Source organism: Ornithorhynchus anatinus, chromosome 18, assembly GCF_004115215.2.
Source record: "Ornithorhynchus anatinus isolate Pmale09 chromosome 18, mOrnAna1.pri.v4, whole genome shotgun sequence".
NCBI lineage: Eukaryota > Metazoa > Chordata > Mammalia > Monotremata > Ornithorhynchidae > Ornithorhynchus > Ornithorhynchus anatinus.
In genome coordinates, this window is record NC_041745.1 from 4,765,053 (window position 1) to 4,784,823 (window position 19,771).

The 19,771-nt window shown below is 45.4% G+C and overlaps 2 protein-coding genes across 9 annotated transcripts in view; one reads left to right on the forward strand and one right to left on the reverse strand.

Annotated features, from left to right (window-relative positions):
* KCNJ15 (potassium inwardly rectifying channel subfamily J member 15) overlaps positions 1 to 19,771 on the forward strand; it is a 297,724-nt gene that overhangs the window by 24,581 nt on the left and 253,372 nt on the right. For 6 of the 7 annotated variants that reach the window (XR_486015.3, XR_003766020.2, XM_039914668.1 and 3 more), the window contains one exon: positions 2,120 to 2,233. The gene's annotated coding sequence lies outside the window, so the exon portion shown is untranslated. Of the gene's footprint in view, positions 1 to 2,119; positions 2,234 to 2,352; positions 3,024 to 19,771 lie in introns of those variants that run through there. The other variant, XR_003766021.2, reaches the window with a different exon arrangement.
* Positions 1 to 19,771, reverse strand: part of KCNJ6 (potassium inwardly rectifying channel subfamily J member 6) — a 126,098-nt gene that overhangs the window by 4,085 nt on the left and 102,242 nt on the right. The gene's annotated exons all lie outside the window — the stretch shown is intronic.

A 19,771-nucleotide genomic window follows, 5' to 3' on the forward strand; every position in this document is an offset into this window, starting at 1 on the left:
TTGTGTCTCTCCCCCTTCTGCCTCTACCTTTCCCCTCCAGGCCCCTAAAATGATAAATTCCTGCTCAGAATAACTGGAAGCAGACATGGAAGAAATACAGAAAAGCATTTATGCCAGACGCAAGCAAAAGATTAGAGTTAGAGTTGAATAAAATTGGAGCATGGATCTCAGCAAAGTGGGGTCAGGGACATTCTCTTCTGAGTCAGGGAAAACTCCAAAACATCAGATTGTAAATGGCTGTAATCTGGGGAGGATGAGGGACAGGGATAGGCTCTGCTGTTTCATGAGGCTCACTGGCATGGACAGTCCAGTTTATTTCTATAGAAAAGTGGACACCTCAGTGATTCCCCAGATAGTGTGGCAGGATGGCTGTCAGAGCATGGTTTTGGTTTTTTTTTGTTTGTTTTTTCAGGCTCGGGACAAGACATTGGAGTTTGTGTTAGCTATTTCTTTATGTTTTGTTAAGCACTTACTATGTGTCAGCCACTGTTCTAAGCATTGGGATAGATAAGCTAACCAGGTTGAACACAGTCCATGTCCCACACGAGGCTCACAGTCCTAATCCCCATTTTACTGAGGCACAGAGAAGTTCAGGGATTTGCCCAAGGTTGCACAGCAGATAATTGGCAGAGCTGGGATTAGAACCCAGGTCCTTATGACTCCCAGACCCATACTCTATCCACTAGGCCATGCTCTTTCTCTTCCTGAGACAGGTGGAACCAAACCTGGATGGTTTTCTAGTTTATAGTTCATTCGGGAAGTAGTTTGGGCTCTGCATTTCCACCCTTCTGGAATTCACAACTAGGCCAATAACATTTTTAACAGCTTCTATCTAAGTCATAAAGGATAGTAACAGACTTGTAACTACCTCTGTTTGTGCACCCATCCTCCTAGCTACTTGCCTGTGGCATTTTACAGTCCCATATTAATCCCACGAAGCTTTCAAGGAGAAAAGGTACGTAGGGGCAGGGTAAGGAAAACATTTCATTATGTCATACCAAATTTACAATGAACTGGTAAAGGGCAAGCGGTCAATTTGAGCTTCTCTTTGGTTTTAGATATTGACAATACAGTGGAATTTACCGTCTCCATAAAAGTCTGTGGCGGTTTTATCCATTTTTCTTTATTGACCTGAAATCAAATTCCCCAGGCAACCTGTGTGCATTATCCAGATATAATCTAGTGTCTGAATATTGCTGGCATTGGGCTAGACATCAGCTCATGGAGACAAATGCCAAAATGCAGCCGCTTATGGAGAGGGCTCCTCCGCCCCACCCCACCACCCCCACCTTCCAGAGCAACATTCTTTTTGGGCAGTGAGTTTGCCACCAGACTTCCCAAATCTGCCTAGAGACAAAAACATCCCACTGATGACTCTTTTTCTGGCCTGTAAAGAAAAAGCATTTTGCTACTGTCAACTGAACGTATATTGAGAAATAGCAATGGGGGGAAAAAGAAAATCCAGCACAGACTCATCATGGTGGCACCCAGTCTGACAATCCTCTAGCAAAGAGGGGTCATAATGCACCGATGCTTATACAGGCTAGACCCTCAACATGTGGAAAAATTGGGAAGTAAATCTGAAAGGGCCATCGGGTCTCTCTCTACTTTCCACCACTGGCAGGTGGTCTCCTGCCTAGGCATCCAAAAACTATCGGTAACCTTACCAGTCCTATTCAACCTTTCTGTGCTACTGTTTGAGGATGGGATGAAGGACTTGGATGCTGGTGACAGATTCGCTTCCAACTCACCACGTCAACATCAACATAACAGAAGTCCTTTGAAAGAGATAGGCAGGAAATGCTGTATCCCGAAGACTGGGCTGTGAGTGAATATGCACAAGGAGGCCAGTTAATGACGAGGACTCACGATGATACTGTGAACGGACAGTGTCAGTAGGGTCATCTTCAAATACCAGCATGTTCTCTCTCTCTCTCTCCTCTCTATTCTCTTCCGTTATCCTCCCCGCATGTGATTGCAAAAATTTTATATTCTGTATTCAAATTTCTAAAATTTCCTTTAACTTGTCATACTGATGCTCAGAATAGGTTTTCCCCTGTGCTCTGCAAGGGCCAGTTTACAGTTTCCTTAAATGTGTCTCATTTTGGTCTCCCAACAGGTTGTTGGTAAAGGCTTCAGACCATCACGTGCTTTCATCCCTGTCCAGAAAGACGACCAATTTTGTAAGCTGAACATTGATCCCGTGCAAGTTGAAGACCAGACTACTGCTTGAGTGAGTGCTTTTCTGCCACACGCTTTGCTTTGCCTTTTATGTACTGCCTAAGATCTATTTAAAGAAACAAACTGCATACCCAAAACTATGGGCTATATCTCTCTCTCTGCCTCCCACAGATTTCTGTCAACTGAGCTCATACTGAATTTTAAAGGTGTTCAATAGAGTGGAGACATCTCAGAAACTGGTGTTTGGAAAAAACAAAAAACCTAGCTTCATTTTATTTCTTTGGCTTTTGAATTTGAGAAGCCACTAGCACCAGACTCAGAATTGCAGAGACTGGGTGGTGTCTTGAGGTTCAGATAATAAATTGTTGAAAGCCAAACATCTGCTGGTCAATTGCAGGGAAGAATATTTCATCAACAAAGTCTAAACCTGATAAAATTAACCTTGCAGCAGGTTAGCCCTAAATGATTGTGGGGAGGGGCTCCATCTAGTCCAGCCATACAGTGGGAGAGGATTCTGAATCGAAGGAATGTATGTCTTTCTGTTAAGAGATTGTCTTTGATCTTATTAGGGAGATTATGCATGGGGTATTCAGGCTGAGTTTGGCTTGGAACTGCCCAGACTCATGGTCACTCTGCATTTTGGTCCCATCCCAACATATCCTTGGGGGATTCAGCAGGTTTTATTTGTAGACCTCTTGGTGCACTGTTCAGTCTTGCCCTTCTCTAGTGTCTCCACCTGTAATGCAGAATGCTAATAATAAATGTGGCATTTATGTGCTTATTATTTGCCAAGCTCTGGGGTTGATAGAAGATAAAGGTAAAACACACAATCCCCGTCTTAGTCTGAGTTAGGTGGGAGATGAGGTATCCAAGCCCCATTTTACAGATGAGGAAACTGTGGCACAGGAAAGTTAAGTGACTTGCCCAACATCACACTGCAACAGAAAACATGATCTCCAGGGGGGAAAAATTTGCACTGGGAGTAAATCTGCACAATCTGGGGAAGTGAATCAACACTTGTGCTTCCTTCTCCTTCCCCAGCTGAGCAGTTCCTGTACAGTAGCTAGTCAAGGGATTGGGCCCAGGAGTGTGGTTTATTCTCTAACTTGCTGGTGTACTTTGCAGGGAGAATTTCTAATGAATTGTCTGAAGTGACAATTTGTGATGAACTAGGACACGTGTATGAGTGCACAAAAACATACACACACACTCTCTCTCTCTCTCTCTCTCCTTGCTCAAGGTTAGATCAGCCTGACCTGTCACAGGCTTGCAGTTTGTGTAATTTGTTTGCTTTACCAGTAATTGCTATCTGGGATTCTAAGAAGTCCTTAGTCCCTTTGTTTTATGACCCTCAGGTTCACATTTCTTCTAAATGACTGATTGGAAAAAACAGACCCCAGCAGTGAGGGTACATAGACCTCGAGAGGCTCCGTTCCTCACAGGATCATCCCCTGTGTGTAATAATTGGCAGCTCGTGGGACATTCCCTTACTTTTCCATGATTTTAAATGGTAAAAGCATAGTTTCTCGCTGGTTTCCCAAGCAACAGCTTTTCAGCGTGACTCTATTCAACATCTTTCAAAACAACATTGGCTCTGTTGAAAATTGATTCCCTACAAAGAAGTCCTGCACCAAACTACCTCTTCTGCAGACAGGTCCCAAATCACATTTGTTATGAATGGAATCTGTCCTGTGCTGAATATTTTGAAGGGTCTCCTATTGAGGTGGGAACCTCACCCCATTTTCTCCATTGACTTTAATGATTTTCTAATCACAGTTTTCCTGGAAAGTGCAGTGTCACTGAAAGTGAGGCCAGGGACCAGGAGAATCCGTGGTGACCAAGGATGATTTATCCATTAAAGAATCCATTCTGCTGCCCACATCTTGCATAAGACTATGCATTCTTCAGATCTTTAATAAGTACATGTTGAATGTCTGACTTTTATATTTCTTTGTGAAACGTATAGAGAAGGCAGTTTTTAGGAAGGCCCCAACCTCACTGTGGTTTCATATGTTTGATTGTAGCCAAAGATGGAATCCTTTGCCAAAAGATCCTAACAGTGGTTAAATTATTTGGCAGTGAGGAGTTTCCCATTTAAATAATTCTCATCTCATCCTCAGCTCCACACTGCTAATGTAAAAACCTCAGAGGGACCAAAGGGTTGAAGCCTTCTGAGAGCACCACGGTGATGCTAGATCCATGGGGCCTGAAATCATTCATTTTTTGCTCATTTAACTCCTAGAGCTCATATTCACTGGCAAAAAATATTCCATTCATTTGTGAATTATAGCCTCAGTGTGGTGCAGCAGTACACAGACTGACAACAGATCGCAATTTGGGTGCCATCCAACCTAGTCGGCCTCTGCAGAAAACTGGCAGTGTTGGATATCGACAAAGAAAGAGGTCAAGAAGTTTATTGTGTGGCTCAATTAGGGATAGGGATGGATATCAGTGTAATTATATTAGCTTTTTCCAATTTGAGGTTCAATTGTTCTGAGCTGTCGTGGTGGGCAAGGAACGTATCTGCCAACTCTGTACTCTCCCAAGCACTTAGAATTGTACTCTGCACACAGTAAGCACTCAATAAATACTGATAATGATGATTTGAGGACCCGTCAGTCTTGTAAGGTAACTTCCAGTCTCATACCGCATTGTCCAAACCACAGTCTGTGGATTAAAACAGCTCCACCACTTGTTTGAATCTGGACCACCAAGTATTAGGTTTTGTGACTGGTAACCTAGTAATAATTATATGGTTTTCAGCTGCCCTGTTCCCTGTCTTGGCATGGATATGGCATCAGATGCCTTTTAGTCCAGTATTTTTATTTTAAGCTTCCGGCCTCCCCTTGACCCAGCTCTTGCTACTGAATTCCATGGCTAAGAAGCAATGCCCCCAAAAGACATGGGAGGAAAATGCAAAATCTCTGGAGCTAGTAGTGGGGGAGAATCAGGGGTTTCCCCCATTCTCCAGAGGTTTAGGTAGTGTCAGAAAAACTTCTGTAAACCTGCTGAATACTATGTTACACAGTATGTCCAGCCTCACAAGTCTTGTGTGTCTAATAATAATTGTGATATTTGTTAAGCACTTCATGCTAAGCACTGGAGCAGACCTAAGATAATCAGGTTGGACACAGTCCCTGCCCCGCCTTAGTCTCATAGTCTAAGAGGGAGGGAGAACTGAATTCCCACTTTTCAGAAGAGGAACCTGAGGCACTGAGAAGCTGACTAGGCACACAGCAGGAAAATGGTGGTTGTCAGGATTAGAACACAGGTGCTTTGACTCCCAGGCCTATGTTTTTTCCATTAGGCTAAACTGCTCCTTGCTCTACAATAGCTTATATTAGATACGAGTAAATTTGAGGTTTTTTTAAAAAATCCGTGCTGAATTGTAAACTCCTTGAAGGGAGGGATAATATCTATTTATTGAACTATACTCTGCCAAGGGCCCCTCCCAGGATCACACGTGGAGAGTTTCCAGTACTCTACCAGTCTCGGTTACGGGAGGGTGATTCAAACAGAGTCAATGCCCATTCCATTGAGCAGTGTGGCTCAGTGGAACGAGCATGGGCTTGGGAGTCAGAGGTCACAAGTTCGAATCCTGGCTCTGCCACTTGTCAGCTTTGTGACTGTGGGCAAGTCACTTAACTTCTCTGTGCCTCAGTTCCCTCATCTGTAAAATGGGGATTAAGACTGTGAGCCTCACGTGGGACAACCTGATTACCCTCTATCTCCCCCAGTGCTTAGTGCCCTGCACATAGTAAGCACTTAACAAATACCAACATTAATTAACTAATTGAGCAGTGGCTAGCGAGTGGAAGGCAATCTGCTACAAGTCAAAACTTACCTGTGCTGGGCAGCAGCGGCATGAGAGAGAATCTAGGGCAGAGACTCAAGATTACTGCACAGAAGAAGGCAATGATAAACCATTTCTGGATTTTTACCAAGAAAACCATATGGATCCACTACCAGAACGATTGCAGGAGGAGGTAGGGCATTTTTTAGTTTTTCTTCATATAATAATAATAGTGGTACTTGTAAAATGCTTACTATGTGCCAAACATTTACCTAACACTGGGATAGATGAGTTAACCTTTGTCCAATCTGATTGTCTTGTATATACCCCTGGCACATAGTAAGTGCTTAACAAATGCCATAAAACAAAGTCAGACACAGTCCCTGCCCAATGCGAGCATCACAGTCTAAGCAGGAGGGAGGGCAGGTATTAAATTCCCATTTTACAGGTGAGGAAACTGAGGCACACAAGTTATGTGACTTGCCCGAGGTCACACCCATTCAGCTGCTCCTTTACCTAGTCCTGTTTCTCTTCCCTGAGCTTTTCCCAGCTCCATTATATCCTTCCTCGGTTGAAGCAATCCACACAGCAGTTTGGATACACCACTGACCCTCCCCAATTGTAAGTGTGTTTGATAAAGGTATCAGAAAAATGTTTTAAGTATTCACTGTAGACTGAGCATAAATTGTCACAGTGAAGCAGAGTGTGGACCAGAGAAGCAGACTCTCCTGTTGCTTTCTCCTACCTTGCCGTGCCTTCACATTGCCTCCTTTTCAGCAGTGCTAGCATACCTGAGTCCATTAAAGACCTGGGGGAGCGAAGGAGCAGGGGATTGGTCCCTTGGGCCGAAGAGGCTGGGCACGGTTGAAATAAATTAGATAAGCAACTGTAGGAACATCAAGGCAGAACAGTGGGAGCAAAATTCTGAGAAAGAGTGTTTCCCTTTCCGAATCCCAATCAACTTCAAGAAACTGGGTTGAGACCCCCCCAGTCGTATAAAAATGAGTCTGAAAATAATGACGCCCAAAGAGTTGAAACGGAGTTTGGATGAATTTGTGTGGATGAGATCTCCAAAATGGCTGACTAACCTGAGGGTGAGATTCATGAGGCAAATGCTGAGGGGAACTTCAGGTGCTGGGATTTGGCCAAAGGGTTGCAGTGGTGGGTGTGAACAGGGCAGCACACTCTCTGTGGCCACAGTACTCTTGTCTTCTTTGCTTTAAAGGACCAGCCTTAGTAAGTCTTTCTAAATCTGGTCCCAAACTCCCTTAATGCCTTTCTCCTGTTTCTCCATTTATGCCTCTTGCTAACCTTTTCAAGTCTAGGTGCCTGTTGTGAAGAAAGAATGGAGGAGTGCGACACAGGAGTGAGTGGATGTGTTATGTGGAAAATGCATTCATTCATTCGGTAGTATTTATTGAGCGCTTACTATGTGCAGAGCACTGTACTAAGCGCTTGGAATGTACAATTCGGCAACAGATAGAGACAATCCCTGCCCATTGATGGGCTTACAGTCTAATTGGGGAGACACAAAAAACAATAGCAATAAATAGAATCAAGGGGATGTATTAATTAATGTTGGTATTTGTTAAGTGCTTACTATGTACCAAGCACTGTTCTAAGCACTGGGTAGATACAGGGTAATCAGGTTGGCCCATGTGGGGCTCACAGTCTTAATCCCCATTTTACAGATGAGGGAACTGAGGCACAGAGAAGTTAAGTGACTTGCCCACAGTCACACAGCTGACAAGTGGCAGAGCCGGGATTCGAACCCATGACCTCTGTCCCAAGCCCGTGCTCTTTCTACGGAGCCACACTGCTTCTAGGGTAATAAAAATATATACAAATGAGCAGATAAGCACAGTGCTGAGGGGAGGGAAAGGGAGAGGGGGAGGAGCAGAGGGAAAGGGGGCATGTTTAGCTCTTACTATGTGCCAGGCACTATTCTAAGCGCTGGGGGAGATACAAGGTAAACAGATTGTCCCACGTGAGGCTCACAGTCTTCATCCCCATTTTACAGATGAGGGAACCGAGGCACAGAGAAGTTAAGTGACTTGCCCAAGGTCACACAACTGACAAGCGGCGGATTCGGGATTAGAACTCATGAACTCTGACTCCCAAGCCCGGGCTCTTTCCACTAAGCCATGCTGCTGCTTCTTGCTTTGATATGCCAGGGAATATCACGGTAAGTGAAGCAGTCTGACCTACTGGTAGGAGCATGGTCCTGAGAGTCAGAGGACCTAGGTTCTAATCCTGGCTCCACTTGTCTCCCGTGTGACCTTCTCTGTGCCTGGTCTCATCTGTAAAATGGGAATTAAGACTGTGAGCCCAGTGTCCAACCTCTTAGTATAGTGCCTGGCACATAGTAGCCACTTAAGTGCCATAAAAAGAAACAAAACAAAAACAAGCTATGAAATTTATTCCTCCAAATGCACTGTTGCAGTGGTGGAGGAAAGTTCTGGGTGGCATCATTGTTTGAATGCTGCTTGCAGCCTCGTGCAGTTGTGCCAATATTTTCATTTAAGGCTTTCCAAAGTTTTTGGTATGATTTGCTATGGGAAGTTTTTTCTATTGGAAAAATTGGTTTTTGGGAGACATCTTCTTAAATCCTGAGTTGTCTTGATTTTGGGACAATTTGGTAGAAGCTCAAAACCTTAGGCTAGCATAGGTAGAGGACTGTAGGTTGGTGCTGAAAGACTCGGCCAATTTTGACTTTTTGGAGAGCTGGAGGTGGTGAGTGGAAATCATTTTTAGAAACTGCTATCCCACTTGTCAAACAATGTGAAGCTCTTAACACCCGCCTATCAAAACTCCATTATTCACACAGGAAATTAAGATTTGTCTGTACTATATAAAATAAATGTGTGGAACACTTGATGACTTTTAGGAACTGGGTAATTCATCATTCTGAAAGGGACTTGGGGAATTCAGGATGCAGAGCTACTCTAGAGTGTGCTTTAGTGGAAAGACACAGGCTTGGGAATCAGAGGACCTGAGTTCTAGTCCTGACTCTGCCACTTGCTGTGTGACCTTGGCCAAGTCACTTAACTTCAGAATATTAGTTTACTCATATGTAAATTGGGGATTTAAAAACTGTTTCTCCTTCCTTTCTAGGCTGCCAGTCCACTTCGTGTGGGCCAGGGACTGTGTCTGACCTGATTATCTTGTGTCTATCCCAATACTTATTACCATGCTTGGCACAGTAACCAGTTAGCAAATATTACTATTGTTGTTATTATTGCTAGTATTATTATTACACTGGATAAAAAAGAGTGATCCTTTAGAGAAGGGATGCTGTATAAAATGGGATTTTTGGAACCATGATTGAAAATGTAATATTCTTTAGTTCAGACCTAAACATAGATCGCTATTACCACATTGTGGTGATTTATATATATATATGTGTGTGTGTGTATATACATATATATATATATTTTACCATGGATACTGGGCTGGATTTTGTTTGACTTTGTAAGATCTAAATTTCTTTTGGGCAGGTTTTGTACTTTGTGCTGGCCCCTTAGAAGCATCATCAGATGTCTAATTTTAATACTTTATAAAGTTAATGCCATTGTGGCTAAAATAGGCAACTGCAGCTCTAGGTTCCCCAAAGAAGGTTTTAGGAAGATGTAAATCCATGGAGTAGGGGGCAGAGAAAGGGAATGCAAATGGACTCTTAAGGACAAGCTGCCACAAACAGCCTACAGATCCTCCCGATTTGTACTGCTCCTGTTCTGAAAGTCCCAGAGCCTCCTAGAAATTTAATGGAAAGAAAAGTGGATTGCAGATATAATACAGATATATTAAAATTTGGCTCTTTTGCCTGATTAAGAAATGAGGCTTTAGACTCCTTGGGAGATCAGTGAGAAAAGTCTCCCTGCTTATCTCTCCCCACTGAAAAATATAAACCTAGGTAGAAACAGTTTCTAGGCAGTTTGAGATCTGTGGTCTGGGGATAAGTGGAATTACAGTGTTTGACCAGAGTAAGGGATTTCCTGATGACTCCAACCTAAGCCTTTTGGTGGAAAGCCTGAGCTGCAGAGTGCCTGCCTGCTTTCTGTAATGTACTGGGATGAAAACTGTCTGAAGAAATCTGAAAAACACCTGGGGGTTAGCTCAGGTGTAAGAGGTACTCAACTATTTGCAAATGGACCCGGCAAGGGAGTAGTTTTATGTGCTTGGCCTCCAGTGAGAGCTTAATAAATACCATCATTACCATGGGGTGCAAGTAGGCCCAGCGATGTTTGTTTGTGGCTGTTGAAGGCACACCCAGAAATGTACTTCCCCGATGGTGGCCTGTATCCTGAATCCCGGGCTGCTGCCCCACAGTTGGTTTCATTAGTTAAAGTGGAGGTCAGGTGAGTGAGGGCAGAGTGCAGCATAATGCTTTTCTGTCACTGGAGAAACTCAAGCGCTCACTCCATGAAACTGAATTCCCTAAACAAAATCCCTGTGCAAATGGGTAACCAGGACTTTGTGTGCACAAAGGCAGCGTACCAGTTGGTAGCCCTCCTAGGAATCAGGGCAGCCTGAATGGAGAAGGGGCTGTGGGTAGGACGGGGTCTCAAAAAATTGTCTGCCTGAACTACAATAGCCAGCCTAACTGGCAAACCACATCGGGTATCCCCATTTAACAGATGAGGGAACTGAGGCCTAGAGAAGTGAAAGGATGTCTACCTCTTGCTCCCTTTGAGACCACTTCTGGAAGGAAAAAATGCACCTCAGGAGGCTTTGGTGTTTCATCGCTGGGCTTTCTAGTTGCTTAATTCATGATGGCAAAACGAACAATTCTAAACAAACCCACTTTGGCTGATTCCAGCCTTCAACATAGTGTGAGCATTGGCCTGTACACTGCAGAGTTGCTACTGCTCCAGCCAGGGGGCTCAGCACGCTTTCCCAGGCTGCTGGAACATAGCAGGCTCGGAGCCATTCCTGGCTCCCCGGGCTCTCTGGATGGAGCCATCACAGGGAGACCGGGAAGCTGGGCCCTTCCTTTTCCAGACTTGCGGATAACGAGACGGCTGACAACATCCCCCAGCCACCTAATCTGTGCCATCTGATTGCATCCAGTAACAGCGAGTCCCGAGCACGGCGAGCAAACTCGCATGTTCCTGCAGCGGTACTAAGAGTCCTTGGAGACGTTCAGTGTTGTTCCAGGGAGCAGGAACAGGCGGTACCAGGAATCTGGTCCCTGCTCTGTGGGGGATGAGTTTGGATGACATACAGCAGCAGCAGCGGCCGCGCTAGGGCGGTGGACTGGGTATTTTTAACTGGATGCAGTGGGATCGTTATCTTTCTTTGGTTTTGCTGCTTTATTGCTTTTGTGGAAGTGGAGAATGGTGTCAGAGAGAGAAGACTTTCAAAGAGACTGTCAGGGCTCTAATAGCATAATTGCCTCCATCCGGACTTAGATGGCTGAAGCAAGGAGTCATCAAGCTGTAACAGTCTCCAAATCTGACACAGAATCTTCTCTACAAAGACCCTTTAAAAAGGCTTTCTCTCCCTCTTGTCACCCGGTGGTGGTCTCACTTCCTTTCCCCAAGCTGGCAAACCTGCTAAAGCAGTGACCGAGGGCCCTTGCCCCCGGAAGTTGAGGGCCAGTTTGGTTTTGAGCTGACTCTGGGGGAGTGGGTCTTCCCAGAGAGGCCTGCCTGAGGCCAACCTAGTTGACAGGGTCCTGATCAGATCTCAAGCAAACTATCCCTTAGCTGCCAAGAACCCAAAGGGTTCTAGTCTGCATCCTAGTAGCCTCAGAGTCATAGGCTAAAAAGATGAAGCAGCTTAGCCCAATGGAAAGAATACAGGCCTGGGAGTCAGAAGACCTGGGTTCTATTCCTGGGTCTACCTCTTGCCTGCTGTGTGACTTGGGGTAATTCACTTAACTTCTCTGTGCCTCAGTTTCGTCAACTGTAAAATGGGGATTCAATACCTAATGTTGGTATTTGTTAAGCGCTTACTATGTGCAGAGCACTGTTCTAAGCGCTGGGGTAGACACAGGGGAATCAGGTTGTCCCACGTGGGGCTCACAGTCTTAATCCCCATTTTACAGATGAGGGAACTGAGGCACAGAGAAGTTAAGTGACTTGCCCACAGTCACACAGCTGACAAGTGGCAGAGCTGGGATTCGAACTCATGAGCCCTGACTCCAAAGCCCGTGCTCTTTCCACTGCGCCACGCTGCTTCTCACAATACCTGTTCTCCTTTCTAATAATAATAACTTTGGTATTTGTTAATGCTTAATATGTGCCAGGCATTGAACTAAGCACTAGCGTAGAACAAGATAATTGGGTTGGGCCCAGTCCCTGTCCCACATGGGACTTACAGTCTTAATCCCCATTTTACAGATGAGGGAAATGAGGCACAGAGAAGTTAAGTGACTTGCCCAGGGTCACACAGCAGACAAGTGAAAGAGCGGGGTATAGAACCCAGGTCCTCTGACTCCAGAGGCATGTGCTCTTTCCATGTTTAGACTGTGAGCCCCAAGTGGGACAAAGACTTTGTCCCACCCGATAAAGTTGCATCTCCCTCAGGGCTTTGAACAGTGCTTATAGTAAGTGCTTAAAAATGCCCTCAATTAATGGTATTTATTGAGCACTTACTATGTGCAGAGCACTGTTTTAAGCACTTGGGAAAATACAATGTACAGAGTTGGTAGATGCTGGAAGAAGGAGCTTATAGTCTATAGGGAGGCATGTTAAAATATAGATGGGGAAATAGTAGAGTTTAAGGGTATGTATATAAGGATTGTGGGATGGGGGAAAGTATCCAAGAAAGCCTCCCCCATTAAGCCCTCTTTTCCCCCATCTCCCTTTCGCATTGTCTATGTATTTGAATTTGTAACCTTTGGACACTTGATGTTCACTCCACCCTCCACCTCACAGCACTTACGCACATATCTTTAAATTATCTATTATAAATTGTTTATATTAATATCTGCCTCCCCCTTTAGACTTTAAACTCATTGTGGGTAGGGAACATGACTGCCAACTCTATTGTATTGAACTTTCCCAAGCACTTAGTACAGTGATGTGCACATAGTAAGTGCTTAGTAAATACCATTGATGATGATGACAAATAGGACCTACCCGCAAAATTATTGCGAGCTCAGCGTATGGTGCTGCACCCCTGCCTTGTTTCTTTCCTAGTTGCACGTGGGACTGTGCAGGAAGGTGACTTAGGGTGAGAGTGGGAGAGTGGCATGGCACAAACCTTTATCCCTATAATTAGATTCTCCTTGTGACTCTTTGGTTGGGAAGTCTTGGTGAAGAAACTGAAACCCCTCCACCACTGAGAACAGGAGACTCCATTGTCTTGTAGGTAGTGACTAGCAATGCATAGGTCGATTTTTAGAGCAGAGCCCTTGGGGTGATCATGGTAGCATGAGGCACAATCAAAATTGCCACCAGGAAATGCAGGAGCTTCTCCCACCAGGTCCCCATCCCTACTTGGACCCTGGATCACCCCTGCCTCTTTCCTCTCATGACCATGTCCCATCCTGGACCAGACTGCATCCTAGAGCTGGCCCTGATATTAATTAGTTCCATTTGTCTGGGCTCTTTCTACTGGAGAGATTTGTAAGTCCAACTTCTGTACTTCCTCATCAGAGATTTCCTTTTCACTTCCTCTTGGATCTCAGCATGGAACCATTGACTAGCTTGACAAGAAGATAATCCCTCTCCTTCCCAGCTAATCACTTGTGCTTCCGGGCGGGGGCCTTCTCTTCCATTTGAATGACACCGACTCTACTCAAAGCTTAACTGGGGCCAGCTTGTTTCTGAAAGAGCTTTAAATTGACTATTTTTTTAAAAAAAGGAACTGGAGATATTTTTACAATCTGACTTCTGTCAAAAACGTGGGTTAGACTATCGGGGTGTCTCCTTTCCCTTGTTCCTAAATTTACAGTTTTGATTTTCTACAGACTTATTTAAGTTAACCACCTCTGGCAGAAGACCAGTCAATCAATCAATTGTAATAATTGAGCACTTACTGTGTGCAAAGCACTGTTCTAAGTGCTTGGAAGAGTACAATATAACAATAAACACACATTCCCTGCCCATAATGACCTTACAGACTAGAGGGGGAGACAGATATTAATATAAATAAATTATGGATATGTATACAAGTGCTGTGGGGCTGAGAGCGGGGGTGGTGAATAAAGGGGGCTAGTCAGGGCACAAAAGAAAGAAATAAGGGTTTAAGGAAGGCCTCTTGGAGGAGATATGCCTTCAATAAGGCTTTGGCGGTGGGGAGAGTAATTTTCTATCAGATATGAAAAGGAAGGATGTTCCAGGCCAGTGGCAGGATGTGGGTAAGAGGTCAGGGGCAAGATAGAGATTGAGGAACAGTGAGTAGGTTGGCATTAGAGGAGTGAAGTGAACAGGCTGGGTTGTAGTAGGAGAGTAGTGAGGTGAGGTAGGAGGTAAGGAGTTTCTGTTTGATGAGGAGGTAGATGGGCAAAATTAGGGTGGGGCTCACAGTTCAGTTCAGTGGGGCACTTGGGGGAGGCATAAGGCCTTCTTGGAACTCCAGTATCCTCCCTCTGCTTCCCTGCCCCAAAACATTACACAGTGAGCACTGAGATCGTTTTAGCTATTCATTTTAATCTGTGGTGCAGATGGCCTGGCTTATTAACCCTTAGATGATAACTAGAACAGATGATCAATTTGTAGTCACCTAGAAGAGCAAAAGATACCGAGATGCAGCCAAAATGAAAAGGAAACGGTGCCTGAACATTTTAATCTCTTTCTGCGATTCTTTGACAGATCACAAAATTCTGGGGGGTGGGAGGCGTGTGTGTGTACATATGTCAATGATATTGCACACCTGCTATATGTGGCAAACTGACCTGAGCATCTGGGAAAGTAAAAAAGATGCAAGTCGGGTGTTCTTGGCCCTGAAAGAATTTATAATCTAATGCCTTTCTCTTCAGGGAAGGCCTGAATAATGGTATCTCACAGAGGCCTATCCAAAGTGACTCCGAGTAGGATCTGGCAGCTCTGGAGAGCTGCAGTCAAACTCGGCAGCTCCAGTTTGGGTTTCGGACCTCTTGTCTTGAAGATGGTGATGGTGGTGCTTGGACCATGCTACTATTAGTTGGGGAGATGTGTGACTCAAAGCTCACATCCAAAAGGACATAATCATTGGCTTGGAGTCAAAGCCGGGGAAGTTTGCGGGGGTATTTCTTTGGGACTGATATGGGGACTTGTTCTCTTCAATAATCCATCAAGGGTATTTAGTGATCACTCACTCTGTGCACAGTAAGAGGCATATGGGTTAGTACAATAGAGTTGGTAGATTCATTCATTCAGTCGTATTTATTGAGCACTTACTATGTACAAAGCACTGTATTAAGCACTTGGGAGAGGACCGCAAGTGCTTTCCTTGCCCCCAGGAGCTTACAGCGCACAGGAGGAGCTATAATGTTTTTGATAACTTTGAAGGAATTGCAAACATGCTGCTCATATCATGTAGGTGATATGAGGTTAATAGCTGTTTCAAGAAGGGAACAGAAATCCCCAGTGGGTAGGGCGCAGTTTGGGAGAAGACCCGGGTTCTAATTCTGACTTCTCTGCAGTGTGGTATCGGAAAAGCTCCTCAACTACTGTGTCTGTTTCACCTTCTGGAAAACAAAGGGATTAGCATGAACTCCTCTGTACCTTCCACGGATAAGGTAGCGGTGGAGAGGGGTGCTTTTACCATTCTATGTTTTTCAGATGGTGTGTCAGACAAACCCCAGAGCACCTCGCTTTTACTGGAGAGCTGCTGAGCGGCCTTTGCATACTTGGGAAAGCCCTCGCCACTGCGGGATCTGTGTGGTTTCCTTAGTAACTCCCTTCCCTGCAGACACGAAACATTACTGCACACCAGCTCCAGACTGCATTCTCCGTAATGACAAGCAGAAAAAAAAAAAAGCCACCGTTCCTTTCCTGGAACCTTTAGAAACGGCAGCTGCCAAACCAGTGCTAATTTGCATCTGTTGGTTTGACATCTATGTTTGGACAATTAACCTTTGGCTGAGGGACCCATCCCTCACTCGTGAAACTCCCCTGCTGCCTACCTGAAGGGTTCCAAGCCCCTGAGGGGAAACCCACACAGAAAAAACATCCCTTATCCCCGGGTTCTCTCTCTCCTTTCCTCCCACCTGCAGTCTCCTAATTTCCAGAGCTTTGGGGTGATGGTGACTCGAATGCAGCTCTGAAAGGACCCCCTTGCTCCGGGGCACCGGAGGGGGCATGGGGTGCTGAAAACCGCCCGGAGAGCAAGCCTGGACCACCTACAGGTCTGAAGAGGCTCCCTTGGGTCATGGACAGGTTAAAAAGAATGTGCGCTGGAATGGTGGATTTCAGAGGCTTTCACCAGAAAATTGGGATCCTTGGACCCGTAAGCTCTCTCCTCCTGGGGAAAGTGGCCATGACTAATCGCTTTCAGTTTTGGCAGGGCTCTCCTCACAGATTTGTCCTTTCCCAAAATGACCAAAACTTTCAAAGTGAAAGGAAATGAAACTTCTCAGCCTCATGTTTGATGCCTCATGAGAAAAAGCTGAGTCCCTGGAGGCCCTAGATTGCAAACTCTTCAAGGGCAGGGATCAAATCTGTTATCTCCCTCATACTCTCCTAAGTGCTTCATACAGTGCTTGTCTCCCAGTTATACAATGGGTGCTCAATAAATTCTCTTGCCTGACTGTCTCCAAGTTGCAGGGAAATATGCCACAGGCAACCATCAGGAGCAGGGTCGGAGGGTAGAGATCCTAGGTGAAGCAACAGTCCCTTCACTTGGATATTTTACCTGATGCTCTACCCTGGACCACAAAGAGCCTTGCTAGAGTTCATGACCCCTGACCCCCAGCTTTCATATTAATCATCTTTCAAGGAGGTCTTTGCCAAAGGTCATGATAAGCTGTTGGCCAGATGCAAGCGAAAAATGCATTTCTCCTAGAGGAAAGAAAATCCTTGCTGGGATTGTTTTGGTACATATGGCCATATCCTTAGACAGGTTTCCCTGAATTTCTGAACCTGAAAGATTTCATGTTGGTGTCTTTTCAGGAAGGCTAATGTGCTATGGGTTGAAAAATTAAAATTCAAATAAGGGAAAGTAGTCATTATTCTTAAATCTAATGCCCAATCAATTAATTGGAGTGCTTTCTGTGTACAGAGCACTGTACTAAGCCCTTGGGAGGGTACTCCAGAACCAAAATAGGTAGTCCCTGCTCTCAAGGGGGCTATAGTCTAATAGAGAAGTTTGTAATTAATTTCCCAGTTGAAGGGAATTTAAATAGCTAAGATGGAGCAATGTATAATTTGTCAATTCATTGGGTGTTCATCTAAAACTAAATGGGAAAGAAACAAACCTGGATATTATTCAGTCATCTGTCTTCAGCCCTCTGGGCTGGACGTTACATGCTTGTTTGGGACTAGATACCAGACTGGAAATAGCGGCATTTCATTTTAGTGATTTACGCTTCCGTAGATAAGGTATCCGGCAGTGTAGTCTTCTCTGACCCTGTGATTGCATCACAGGATACACTTAAAGAAGATTCAGTTCTCTCTAGGTGTAAGTTTAGAAATCGAGCTGTAGAGTATCACCTGTCCCTGCATACCCAATCAGACAAACTGATTATAACTAAAGACTGTTTCCTCCAACAGGAGCAGGAATGGAGATTGGCTGTCAGCAGTTAGGAGACAATGAGCAGATTAGGGACAAGTGAAACACAGTGGCAGAGCACTAAGGGCAGGCTGGGGATTGAAAACTAACTGAGGGTGTCCTAAACCATTGGTGGAACCTTGCCGCTGATTCCGTGGAGACACAGAACTGTTGGGCGCTTGAAAACTGAGGATGATTTTGCGACTAGAGCAGAGTGGTGCAGCCGTTCTCCCCAGATGCCTCCGGGTGTGTGTAGCACTGCTCTGAAAAGTTTCTGCTGCTCTGCAAACAGTTTCAAGTAGTACCAAGATATCTGCAGTGCAGAACATTTGACTCGGGTTTCTCATTTTCTAAAGTGTCGCAGCGAGCAGCAGCAGCCCTTTCTGTCTGGGAAATTCTGATGGATTAAAAACCCCTGCAAAGTCGTGCTGGGTTGGTGATTTTTTTTTCCCCAATTTTTTTTGTTGTTGTTGTTGTTTTCGTTGCTTGTTTACAGAAAAGATGAACCGGAAATGGCATCCTTTCCTCTGCCTTCAGTGCTTCTCGTGCAGTCCTGACACTGGAAGCAGCCCACAGGGAAGGGAGGTGCTGCTGCTGCTGGGGGAAGCATTCTGTCTTCTGAGGCGTAAATCAATTGAAATTCGTCCTGTGGCTAGAAACCTAGCGGTTCAGCGGGATGGAGCCCTGGGCCAAATGGATAATAAAACAGACGTAGGCTTCCCCAGCAGTAGACACGGCTTGTTTCCTAGTCCCACATCAGGTGAAAACAGCAAATGGGAGAGAGAAGGCTAGTGATTATGGTATTGGTTAAGTGCTTACTATGTGCCAGGTACTGTACTAAGCCCTGGGGTAGATACAAGCAAATAGGGTTGGGTACAGTCCCTGTCCCATGTGGGGCTCAGTCTCAATATCCATTTTACAGGTGAGGCCCAGAGAAGTCAAGTGGTTTGTACAAGGTCACACAGCTGACAAGTGGCAGAACCGGTATTAAAACCAATGACCTTCTGGCTCCCAGTCCGTGTTTTATCCACTAGACCTTTCTGCTTCTCTCTTTCTCCTCCAGGGACCAAGCCCTCTGAGGTCTGAGTTCCAATCTCGCCACAGAGGGAGGAAGTATTCCCAAGCCCCAGGAAGTTGAGATGAGCCCCCTTGGTAAGGAGGGATGGAGGTGGTCTCCCTGCCTCTACACTGCCAACCTCTGCCCATATGCCTTTTATCTTAGAGCGCAGCCCTTATTGTAACTGTTTACAATTCTCCAACCTCCAACTAAGACATTCCCTACCAGCCCCCTCTGCAGCCCTTAAATAAGATAAGGCCATAGTAGATTATTTGGTTGGATTGCAGGTAATCATAGTGATTAGGTGTGGCATTTATTAAACCTTGCTAAATGCTGAGGTCGGTACAAAGCAATCAGATCGGACACCATCCCTGTCCTACGTGGAACCTACAGTCTAAGAGGAGAGGAGAGTGGGTATCTTATTCCCGTTTTACAGAGGACTGAGCAGGTCCAGAAAGGTTATGACTTACCCAAAGTCACAGAGAAGGCCAGTGGCAGAGCCTAAAATAGAACCCTGGCCTCCTGACTTCCAGGCCCATGCATTTTTCGCTATAACCCGCTGCCTCCCAGATGGCCTTGGGTGGACGGGGGAAAAGACTCTGGGTGAGGCAAGTACCCTTGGCTCCCAGCCCTGTTTCCCAGAAGTCCTCCTTGCCCTTAGATGAAAGCACTGGGACTTTGGAGCTCCAGCTTTCAGGAGTCTTGAGTCCCTGAGTCAAGACTTGCTGAGGGAATTTTTTTTTATCTTCCAAATCCTGACTGGAATGCATAATGGTGAAATCAGGGTGGGTGGAAGGTGGAGAGAGGGCAATTTTGTGCCCCTGCTACCCCAGGTGTGAGGCCTCTCCCACTCTTCCTACCCCAGGGGAAGAGGAGAGGGCGTTGGGGGGCAGATGCCAAGATTGGGCTTGTCTAGGCAACTCTTCAGTGATTCCACTCTCTTCTGGAGCCGGTTCAACTCCTCCCTGGACAGCCTGATTTTGGCATGAGCTCCCTGTTGGGGGTTTCGTTTCTCTCCCTCCTGGGGCTTTCTCTCGCTTCCCTCCCCCGTCTTTCACACTTATGTAGGGTGGGGGATAGATGCAGGAAGGCTGGCAAAC